The sequence below is a fragment of the Columba livia genome, chromosome 5 (assembly GCF_036013475.1).
Source record: "Columba livia isolate bColLiv1 breed racing homer chromosome 5, bColLiv1.pat.W.v2, whole genome shotgun sequence".
Lineage (NCBI taxonomy): Eukaryota > Metazoa > Chordata > Aves > Columbiformes > Columbidae > Columba > Columba livia.
The window spans coordinates 5,432,363-5,444,556 of record NC_088606.1 but is presented as its reverse complement, the minus strand read 5'-3'; positions in this window follow the sequence as shown (position 1 = coordinate 5,444,556).

Below are 12,194 nucleotides of genomic sequence, written 5' to 3'. Positions count from 1 at the left end.
GGAGAATCAAGTGGACGCTCATAAAAGTCTCACTTCCCTATTCTTCCACTCAATATATTACATATAACAGAAAATTATAGCCAGCCCAAAGGAAAAAGAAAAAAACAAAAGGAAATAAAAAGTCAAGCTGAAGTATATTTAAATAGTTAAAATTATTGGGACTAGCCTGATGAGAAACAAAAAAGCAATTATGCGTAGCTGGCAGTTGGTGTTTGCCAGGTCAGCTGTAGGTTTGCTTTTGAAACAAATAGTTTTTAATTCTGACAGAGATCCATGAGGAAGGAGAAATTCCAGTATGCTACAGCACTGTTTTGATGTTTAGAAACACCGAAGTACAACGCTAATGTTAATTTTAAGGCTCCTTTTGCTTTAAAGAAGAGGGAATCTGTTTCCTGCACTTGTCTTATCTCCTTGTTAGCGTCAGCTGGAGTTGGTGGTTTGACCTGAACAGCATCGCCTTTGGCTCTCCCCTAAATTCTGTTCTGACCACTCTTCTGGGTCAGCTTTTCTGCCTCAACCTGCTCTTTTTCCTCGCTTTTCCACATTTAGCTCTTTAAAACTTTCCAGATACCAGTTTCATTTCCATTTAGCATTGCTTATATTTTCTTAACTGCAAGGCAGATCTAGACAGCCAGTTCTTAGGTACCCATCTGACATTTAACAGCTACCTTAAAGGAAATATGTTTATTCCTTTAACGGATTCATCTGGTGAAGTACTGGAGTATACACATAGCCCTGTTCTAGCACTTCTTGTATTTGACCTTCTTGCATACAAAACCAGCCTTCGAAAAAGCTCCTGGAACATTGTCCTCTTTCTGACAATACTATTGCCTGTGTACTGGGATTTGATTTTTGCTGATGGAGAAGTTCTCTGTGCTGTGATGCAGCTCTGGCCAGAGAGAACGCACCAATAATTGTAATAACTAAGGTATTTGGGTCCTGTGTGGGTTAAGTGAAAGGTGGATCCATGACCAAACCTTTCCTTTTGGAGAACCTCAAAGTGCACTAGGTTCATTTATAAGTTAAATTATGCCTCTTATATCAAGAAGTTTTAAAAATGCTACGTGAAAAACCATTAATGCAAGATTATCAATAAATATAATATATTTTTTAGCTGTGCTTTTCCTTGCAAAGACTTTATGCTTTGCTGGGCCTGGACCTCAGTGTCTTTTCCCCCTTCTCCCCCTTGTGTGACTGGTAGTTTCTCAGAAAGATTATGTCTGAATCTTCCTTAAAACTCCTTAGTATGTGGGATGGTTCCTCCCCTCTGCACTTGCTTTATCAAGACTATCAACTGAATGGAAAATGCTGCTCAGTTACAGATCTCTCCTTGCCTGTGGCTGCAATCGCAGGGATCCAGGATGCCGTTTCCACAAGTCGAGTTTAACCAGTGTGTCCGTTCCCGGCTGTATTCCTGGCACAACCGGTGCCACCGTGGTGACAAGGAAAGACTGCTTGCCCTGTTCCTGTCACCGCACCGGGTTTGTTCTCTTTCAGTGAAGCTCAGACCTGCTCTTAGCCCTGCTGATGTAAATCTCTTCTACCTGACTCTTCAGATGAGCGAAGATCTTATTCACTGGCAGACCATGGCACGTATTTGTCTTGGAATTGCAGTTCAATCTGTTAAAAAAATAAAAGAGGATAAAATGAAACCCGAAGAGGCCAAGTGCTGGTTATTTTTATGGTTTTGAATTTCTTTGATTTTTCTAGCTCAATGGGAAGAGCCTGGACATGAAGAAAGGGGCAGGATATAAAGTGGACGTGGTTCGCAGCTGTACCGCCGGAGTGAGAGGGGAGCGAGGACCCATTTGGCTCTCAAGATCTGATGCTGTTAATGTCAGAGAATGAATGCCGGCTGAGCAAAGCCTTTCCTTACCCGTGCCTGCAGAGCTTGGCTGCTTTCTACACGTAGGCTGTCTCACTCCCAGGAAAATATCACACATTTCCCCTGTTGAATCTTCCTGACTGTTTACAGGACTACAGAGCTGATTTCTTTGATGATTTGAGGAGTGGTTCTCCAAGGATAAGTAACCCTTTCCTCCTTTTCTTCCTCTTCTTCCCATCCCCTTGTCAAGTATTTGGGAGGGATGTGAAGTGTGGTCCTATGCAGAGCTTTTTAAAAAAAAATTAATAAAAATTCAACAGGACTTTGTTAACTATAACTGAAGATTAAATACTCAGCATTAAGCAGATGTTGGTGTGGGCCTTGTGTACATGCAGCTGAGCAGAAATAGACATTATATCTGATGTGTCCCCCTTAGGCTAGAGCTTGTGCCTGTGGCACAAAAAGGTTTTGGGATGCTGATCTGTTGCGAGTGGTGACATGAGAACACAAGAGCTGATCGGTGAAAGCCTGTGTGACAACGAATAAAAGCAAAATGTTTCTGAAATATCTCTTGTTCAGGGAGAATAATCTGTGTGCAGTCTCTGCTATGGTATATTTTTAAATACAGTAGTTTGTAGTCAGTTTGATATGTGTGGTGGGTGTCATTGTGACAGGTTTCTGAAGGAACTGTCTGGTTTGGTGCATCAGACGAGGATGATCCATCCCCTTCCAGATCCGTCAAGGCTCCAGCTGGTTACCAGCCCAGCAGGGAGCGATCGCTGAAGCCAAACAGGGCTCCTCTAGTGGGATCTGAGTTTTTCTTGGAGGTTTCTGTATGTTTTCTGAAGCGTGAGAGATGACAAGAACAAACCCTGCCAGGAGTTGTCAGAGTTGTTTGTCTCGATGCTCTGCTGAAGTTCCGCAGCGATGACTAAAACCACCATGGGGTGGTGTAGCGAGACCTCGCTGGGCTGGAGGAGGCTGCCAAAGAGATAATTTTGTTATCATTCATGCTGACTGAAGTCCCTCAGGTTGTCCATGATATCTAGATGTCCTACGGTCACCTTAAACACCTCGGTTTGTCTTCTGCACGCCTAGAAAACCAAGAAGCCGGCTGCAGCCTGCTCCAGTGGCTTCAGCTCCTGCTGAGACTGGGGCTGCAGGGCTGTGGGGGGAGCACACTGGTGGGTTCCCCCACCTCGGGGGGAGCTCAAGGGCATGGCTTTTTGCTTTGGTCAGTTATAATTCAGTAGCTGACCAAGAGCTAAATCTCATCATGGTGCTCTAAGAACCTCAAAGGCTCCAGACTAGAGATCTGCTCTGTTCTGGGTGTGGATATGTAGATATATATTTTTTTTTAATGTAATTTTTTTTAAAAGGCTTTGGAGCACATCTCCCAAAGGGCTGCTCTAACTTTACTCTGGAGAGTTGTGGAAGAAGTTACATGGCCAAAAGGAGAGGAAGCGAGAGGAGCCAGGTGACCACATGGTGGCAACATGGAGATGCTACAGAGAGATTGCTTGGACCTGTGTTAGAAATGTTCCTTCTACAGAGGAACCTGAGGTGGTTTCAGAGCTTAAAAGAAGATGGTAAAAGCATGAAGTGTAAATATTTTGGTTGTTCTAAAGATGACAATAGGTATCTGGGCTTTGTTTGCTTTCTGGAACAAGGGGCTGCCTACAAACCGCCACTGTGGTGCTGTCAAAGGCAAGAAGTTCTCAAGCCCCCCCAGGCCACGAAGTAATTGAAACAGCAGCAAACTGCTGAGCAGCAGCCTCTGAGTCTTGTATTAACTATAAGTTATCATTTATCACTGTATTTTAACTGTTGAGCCTGCAACTCTGCTTCAGCACAGGTATTTATACACTTTAAATACTCCAGTATAAATTGCCAAATAAATGTTATACAGGAACATACTGAATAATCCTGCCCCTAAAGGAGAATACGGGAATGTAGTCTTGTTACTTAAACCCATAATTTCCAAGTTTGGAGATAAGATCTGCTCCATGGCATATTTTGCTTAAATAGATTCCTGATCTGTTTGCTTTAATAAGTGTGAATAGGTAGAAGAGTATAACAAACCAGTTCAGCATCACTTCCCATCAGAAATACAGTTTTTTAGTAGATTTTTAGGAGATTTGTTTTTCCCTTTATTTGCTTCACCATCTCTCCTCAATCCTGTCTTGCCTGTCGTTTTCTTTTCCTGGCTGGATTTGCAGAAGTGGTTTATTTACAAATCTCTCCAGAATTGGCCTCTTATGGTTAAAAGTGAGGCGGGTGTTGGTTGAAGAAAAGCTGATTTTTGACAAACTCAGCATGAGAATGAGAACAGATGGGGACTTTGATGAATTAGATATTGCTAAATGTTGTCCTGCAAATCAGCTTGGTTCTTCCCTATTAGCATAAGAAGCAGGAAAAAGGATTTAATTTCTCTAAACATTTCCCCTTAATGATCTACCTCTCCAGCTTAGAGATTTATATTGCTGCTTATCAGCAAAGCAGCTGAATTTCTTCCACAGAGAATCGGCTACAATTTTGAGTTGATTTCTGTCACTTCTCCCTCTCTGGAATGAGAACTGTGCTTAGAAGAGGTGGTTGCTGTTTTTAAATGGTATCAATTCAGGGGCTTATGTTTTTGGTTGATTTAATGGAGATGGTTTTTTTTCAGTTTATCTTTTAACAGGTCAAGAGGAGGCACCAGCACATCCTGGAGATGCTTTGGGCTCTTTGCCCTGCCTGGCAGTGTTGCCTGCTCTCCTGCACCCTGATGCCTTTGCCGCGGTGAATCGCAGCACATGTGGGATGGGGTGACACTCCTCACTGTCCCTGTGCTTGGGGACCATCCCACAGCATCCCACACTGATGCCGGGCATCACTTGTGAAGGCTGATGGGCATCATGGGAGATCTTGTCCCACCTGCGCTAGGTGCTGTCCCTCTCTGGTACCTTTTCCAGGTGATCTGGGCTTCTAGGGTGGAGGTTTTGTGTTACGGGGTATGAACAGTGATGTGGCTCCCATGTTTTGTCCTGGGGGATTTACAGCCTGGATGGGCAGGATCCAATAAACATTGAAGACAGCAGAGCAGAGGGGTGTGGAGCAGAGCTGAAGCTGCAGTGAACATCTTTATGGGGGAAGGATGCTGCGCTCAGTAGCTTATTGCTCTTTCTTTGTGGCACCCATCGTCCTTTCCATCACAGGTCAGGAACACAGTCTTCAGGTGAGCAGGCGTGCAGGTCTCCTGAGTTTCACGCTTTTTCCTTTTCACTTTTTGGAGGCCATATTGTGGCCTTTCAGTACTTAAAAGGGGCTGATAAGAACGACGGGGACAGACTTTTCAGCAGAGCCTGTTGCGACAGGACAAGGGTTGATGGTTTTGATTTAAAGGAGGGGAGATTCAGACAAAATTTAAAGAAGAAATTTTTTACATTGAGGGTGATGAAAGCCTGGCCCAGGTTGGCCAGAGAGGTGGTGGATGAACCATCCCTGGAGACATCCCAGGCCAGGCTGGACGGGGCTCTGAGCAGCCTGAGCTGGTGAAGATGTCCCTGCTCACGGCAGAGGTTGGTCTGAATGAGCTTGGAAGATCCTTCCAACCTAAACTGTTCTGTCATTCTATGATTCCTCTATGTCAGTGGGTGGGTGTAGGTCACCTTGCTGGGATTTTTGCAACTGCAGCGGGGGCTGTGAAGGGGGACAAAGGCTCTGCCATGCTTGGGGATGGAGGAAAGCTGTTGTAGGTGCTCTGGGATTTATCTGCTGTGTAGGCAGGTGGCTGAGAGAAGGAAGCTGGAGCGGGGGCAGCCCCTGGGGCTCTGCCAGAGCTGCTGGCTGTGTGGAGCTCCACTAGATTTCACTGCAGGCTGTTGGCAAAGGCTGGAACGAGCACGTTGTGGGTGCTCTAGCACTTGATGCTGAATGCTGTTTTGGGTTCTCTCCAGCCCATAGTTTGGCAAAAGCTATTTGCTTTTCTACTTCCACCTTGGACCTTCTCACATCTCCTCCTGCCCTGCCTGCCACCCAAGCACTGAAGAGATGCTGCTCTGTGAATGCCAGATGTAGGCACTAGGTTTGCTAGTGACACTGGGAATGGCAGAAATGACCCTGTTTATCTTCTCCATAAGGACTCTGGAGTCCCGAGGGAACAGGATCCTGTGCTTTTTCACTGTCCCCATCAGAGGGAGGGAGTCTGCAGGGGGATATTTTAACAGCGCAGCTTTGACAGTCCCTGTTGCCACTTGTAGGTCTGAGCAAGGATGACGAGATGAAGCAGCCACTTGTTGATCCCTTGAAGGAACCCTCTGTGCAGGCTGGCAGCACTGCAGGGACTGTGTCAGTAGCTGGGGACTTGCACAGGCTGTGAACGGTGGCTTTTGCGTGGGGATAGGGGCAACTTCTGCACCCTAGGGGTCCCATCTGCCCTGGGGGGCTGCAAGCGGGGAGGACCCACTGGCTCAGCCTTCCTGAGAAGGACACTGTCTTTCCTTTCACTTCTGGGACTAAAAGCTCTAATCCTTGATATCTTTATTTTTTTATTTTTTTTTTTTTTAATTCTCCTCACTCCTCTGTTCCCCTGAAACTGCACAGCTCTGATTCATCACGTTGGTCACACCATCATTAGCCCTGTCCATTAGTTTGAAACTACTGTCATTTTCTGCAGTGTATTAGGTACCGCAGCATCTTGGTCTATATTATCCTGTCTTACCGTGTCGAGTGGCTGGATAAATGGAGACTGAAGCAAAGCTGCTGCAGCCAACTGTCTGGTAGGCAGTTTAATTTCATGTGCTTTAGTCTGCCTTGAGCACCGGGAGGGAGCAGAGACTTTCTCTTCCTGGCTGTCACTGGGGCTTGGTGTAAGCCCTTGGCATCTCATAGAATAATCTGGGCTGGAAAAGATCTTTAAGAATTTTTTTATGCTGAGGATGGTGAGAGCCTGGCCCAGGTTGGCCAGAGAGGTGGTGGATGAACCATCCCTGGAGACATCCCAGGCCAGGCTGGATGGGGCTCTGAGCAACCTGAGCTGGTGAAGATGTCCCTGCTCATGGCAGGGGCTGGACTGGATTAGCTTGGAAGGTCCCTTCCAACACAAACCATTCTGTGATTCTATGATTCAAAGTCCAAACCTGAGATCATCTCCCATCCTGCCTTCTCACAGCACCTTCTTGGTGGGGCTGGCAAGAACTTGGTGCCTTGTCACTTGCTGGTGAGCAGATGAGGGTCTTCTCCATGCTTTGATCTTCTGCTCCTCAGGCTGTTGCCAAGCCCAGACAGTGCTGCCCCTTGCCTAGACCTGTGCCTTCCTCCATAGCAGAGTGGGCAGGTCCAGCACGGCAGCTCCTCCAGACACCCAGCCCTGCAGGGGTTGCTCTGTGTGAGGGTCCATAGCCTGGCGGCCACTCTTTTCCCAGGGGAGGGCAGCTCTTTTTGCTGTTAAGTACTGAGTTTTGGTGGCTCAGGAAACAGCTGGGCAGCAAGTCCCATTTTTGGAGGCTGCACCAGCAGCAAATCCCGACTGGAGCTCAGCGTGCTGCAACCACAACCGGGGGCTGCTAATCCCATCAGATCTGTTAACAGCTCCAGATAGCGACTCTGAAAGCTCCTTTGGTGTTAGACAAGACCTTCTTAATTGAATTTCTTTGCTATTTAATTTCACTCAGCTAGAAGTAATGGGAAGGGGTCCAGGCAGAGACTAATAACCTTGGTGCCCACAGCCACACACGTGCTTGCACAGGCGAGTCACGGCTTTGCATGCAGACGGGTGATCCCCAGGCCTGGGGGCACAGAGGCTTTGCTTTACTATTGCCTAAGAACCCCCATGGGGCTCTGGTCCTGGTTGCTTTCCTCCAAAGGCAAAAAGCCTGGCTCCAGAGGTCTGATGTCCCTGAGAGCAGCTTGTCTCTGATGATGGCCATGCTGTCCCCAGGGCTGATCCTGACACCTGGCTGCCTCACCGCAGAGCAATCATCTTCTCAGGCTCTCATTGCTGCTGCAGACAGGGTTGCAGATTGCTGTCGGGCAGATAAGTAATTCTGGAGAGTTGAAAAAACAATCTTTTGTTTCTTGTATTTGCAGCTTTACCTACATGTGCTGGTGGCACATGCAAAGGGGAATTGCCCTCAAGAAGTCTTGCTCAAACCATCCTGGAGAGCATCCTGCTCTGCCACGGAGGGATGCTCTCTGCTGTCCTGGAAGGATTTCTGAAGTGACATGTTGAAACATGCAGGTAAATAGAGAAATGGGAGATATGTGCTGCTTCTTCCAAGTAGCAAGGGATAGGATGAGAGTAAATGGCCTCAAGTTGCACCAGGGGAAGTTTAGATTGGATATTAGGAAAAATTTCTTCCTGGGAAGGGTTGTCATGCATTGGAACAGGCTGCCCAGGGCAGTGGTGGAGTCACCATCCCTGGAGGGGTTGAACAGATGCAGAGATGAGGTTCTGAGGGACGTGGGTTGGTGCCAGGGTTGGGTTATGCTTGAACTCAATGATCTTGAGAGTCTCTTCCAATCAAAATAATTCTGTAATTCTATAAATCCACAGGAGACAGATCCACCTGGCTGGACTGAGGAGCATTCAACTGTTTTTTTGGCTCGGTTCTCTGGCAGGGTGTTTTGAAGAAAAGACAGCCTGCAAGATTAAAGGTTTAGTTAATGACTGCACAGATGTCTTGGACATCCGAGATGGTTCATCCAAGCTGTGGCTGTGGAGGTTCCCAGTGACAACTGGAAAGGGTATAGATCATCTTTCCTCTCTCACCCGGTGTCTAATTTAGTCACAAAGGACACTTGTGCATCTTGGGAGTCATGAATCACTCTAATGGGTAGGTTTTAAGCCGAGATGGCAGGCTGGTGTGCTGAGATGGTATCACGTACACCGCTGATCATCTCTTCAGTGGGAAATGAGGCTTTTGTGCATGTGTAATGTGCGTGTGTACAGGATAAATTAGTCAAATGGGCTCTTGCTAAGAAATTTTGCTGTTTTAATCCTGAGTTTGGTCCATGACAGTTGTTATTCTGTATGAGATAAGCTGGAAGAGCAGCAAGCTTGTTCTTCTAACGGGGGAGTGGATGGTTCTTGATCAAGACTTCAGCATGCCATCTGTATTCACAACAGCTTGTCTGGCTTCTCCTCCCTGGGTTTTATGTCTGCTTTTCTGTTTTAATCATTTAATTGTATTGGATTTTCTGGAAGGAGAAAGAGTGCCTTTATATGAACTCCTCCTATAAGACTGAAATATGGAGTTTAATTATCTCCCCTTTATTTATTTATTTAAACGTCGTGGGCTTGCAGTCCTTAGCAGGTGCTTCTGCAGCGCTGCTCTCCTCCTCGATGGGATGCTAAAATGAGAAGCTTCCAGGGGAACATGAGTCATTTGCAGTGTGAGTTACTTGTTCTGTGCGGCTGAGAGCAGAAGCAATATCAGAGGAGACATGATTACTCGCGGCTGCTCCTTCAGTCGGCACCGAGCTCAGAAACCAGGCAGGCAGCACAGGCGCGATCCGGAGCGTGGCTGCATGGTGAATTATTGATAAGGGAATAATAGCAACTGGAGATAATCTCTCTTGCACAGTATGGGGAGTAAATATTTTCTGCTGTACAGGGAGTGAGTTTCCCAGTTAGAACTCTTCCCAGCCAGGGAAATAACGGCAACAGGAGGTTTTGCTTGATGGAAAAGCATAGAAAGAAGCTCTGGGAACTACATGCAGCATTGCAAGGAAGTGATTTGGCTGCGACCAAACCTTTCTACCACCTCTCTGGGCAACCTGTGCCAGTGTTTCACCAACCACATTGTAAAAATGACATGGATGCCCCATCCCTGGAGACATCCCAGGCCAGGCTGGACGGGGCTCTGAGCAACCTGAGCTGGTGAAGATGTCCCTGCTCATGGCAGGGGTGGCACTGGGTGAGCTGTGAAGCTCCCTTCTCACCCAAACTATTCTGTGACTCTATGAAAACGAAGTGACATGCCCGAGGTTTTTGCAAGGCACCTGAGAAAGGGCTGGAAAGAGAACTCAGATCTAACAGGCTTCACTCTGGGACTCATAACCAAAACACACCTCTCGCTTCTGCTGACAGTGGGTTCTGCTTGGCTGTTCTCCCAGGTTGATCAAACAGCCCTGTGTATCGTCTGACTGTGGAGCCTTTGCTCTCTGTGCCAATGTCTGGGCTCTGGAGAAACAGGCTAAGTGCTTGCTGCATCTTGCTGTGGCACTTCAGAGCTGGATCAGAAGATTGCAGCCTGATTGAAACTAGTTGAGTGGTCCTGAGTTTTTCTTTATTTATTCTTAGGCCCTTTGCTCCCACATGAGAGACTAATTGCTTCTCAGCTTCTCACTGCCATCAGTGCTGTCTTTGCAGGAACCAAAGGATCACTGCATACCCACTCTGCCATTGCAATCATCTTAAAGGGTGGTGTGTACTAGGTAAAGAGGGTGTGAGCTAGGTGGGCCTCTGTGCCAGTGAGCTAGGTGGGCCTCTGTGCCAGTGAGTGCTTCTAATACGAGTATTTGGCCGTAAAGAACACAATGATGCCAGTGTCCCAGCTGGGGTGTGTGCACCCCCTGTCAGCATTGATGCATGGAGGGTGTTGGTCTCTTCTAGCAAGGAATAAGCAACAGGATGAGAGGAAATGTCCTCAAGTTGCACCAGCGGAGGTTTAGATGGAATATTGGGAATAATTTCTTCCTGGAAAGGGTTTTTGGGCACTGGAACAGGCTGCCCAGGGCAGTGATGGAGTCACCATCCCTGGATGGGTTGAACGGACGTGGAGATGAGGTTCTCAGGGACATGGGTTAGTGCCAGGGTTGGACTTGATAATCTGGAGGGTCTCTTCCAACCAAAATGCTTCTGTGATTCTATGGCTTTTGCAACTGCAAGGGATGTGTGTAGGTGAGAAATATGGGCTTGGTGTGGATCAAATTAATGTACTTCCAACATCCCTGCTGCAGACCTTCACCGTCAGGGACTGGGCTGGCCCCTCCAGGCTCTGCTGCCAACCCCGTTTGCTCAAGTCCTTGGCTGAGTGTTTTCAAAGCGTTGTCTGTCACTGTGCGTGGCTGGAAGGGATGCTGGGGAAGTTTCCCAGTTGCAGGGATAGTCATTTCGGGGGTTGTGGCTTGGCTGGGCTGCTGCGGACAGCCACATCTGGACCCTATTTCTGGGAATCCATAGAGCTGAGCTCTGTGTTCTCACTCAATTACAGTGGGACACTTGTCAGCGATTTCTTGTTTTTGTTTCCTGTGATTTTCCAAGCTTGTTTTTCTTTTTAAAAAGGAAAAGAAAAAGCAGGAAAAAAAAAAAAAACCACAAAACAACAACCAACCAAAACCCACAAAAAACCCCAACCAACACAAACTCCAAAGCACAACATGGGTCTGAAGTGTACCAGGAATGGACTTTTTTCTGGGTAGGAATGACGACACTTCAGCTGTAGTGTGGTGTGTGTAGGGAAAACAGGCTTCCTAGGGAGGTGTTTGATGGCCCAAGCCTGTCAGCATTTAAGAGGCTTTTGGACAATATTCTTGATAATTTGCTTTAACTTCTGGTCAGCCCTGAAGTAGTCAGGCAGTTGGATCACTGTGGGTCCCTTCCAAATGAAATACTCCATTTCATTCCATTCCTGCTGTGGATAAGAGATGCTCCGTGACCTGTTTGTGGGGCAGAGCCCAAGAGCATCTTCAGATCTTTCAGGACACAAGTGGCCACCGAATGAGGCAGAATCTGCCCCCCGATACTGTGGTACTTGCCTGTGCTCTGCGTCACCCTCTGGATATCCGCACAGGAGATGGGACAGTAATTTATCCAGACCTGAGCAACACAAATAAAGGTCCAGTAATCTCTGCCTAAAAGCATGTAATTAATTCTGATACACTGAGATAGGAACTTTAAATTGATTAAAGAGCAGGTGTAGAAGACGAAAGTCTGCTGACATCTGCAGTTTTCACTGCCCTGATACGCATAGCAGCTTTTAAATAATTACATTTGTTATTAACACTGCCAATGCTAATACATACATTTAAAACAGACTGGGGCTGAGTTCTATATGTATTTTTTTAATTTATTGAATCAAAGGGATCACAGCTGGAGATTTCCTTGTTTTTGAAAGAAATTGTTGAACCAGCTGAGCTCATCACCCTCTGTCTCTCCCCCTGTAAGGCTTGGTTTCATCACCTTCTCCAGTAAGAGACCTCATAGCGTGTAGCATTAACAGACCTCATAAATGTCGCAGAGCAACAACTGCCACTGTGGGACCTTAATTTCCCCTCAAATCTGACACCTGTTGATAGACACGGTTGGAACAAGTGCTGCAGAATTGTTGAATCTGGCTTTTGCCAACACATTATCTTTGTCCATTGTTTTGGATCAAACCCCATT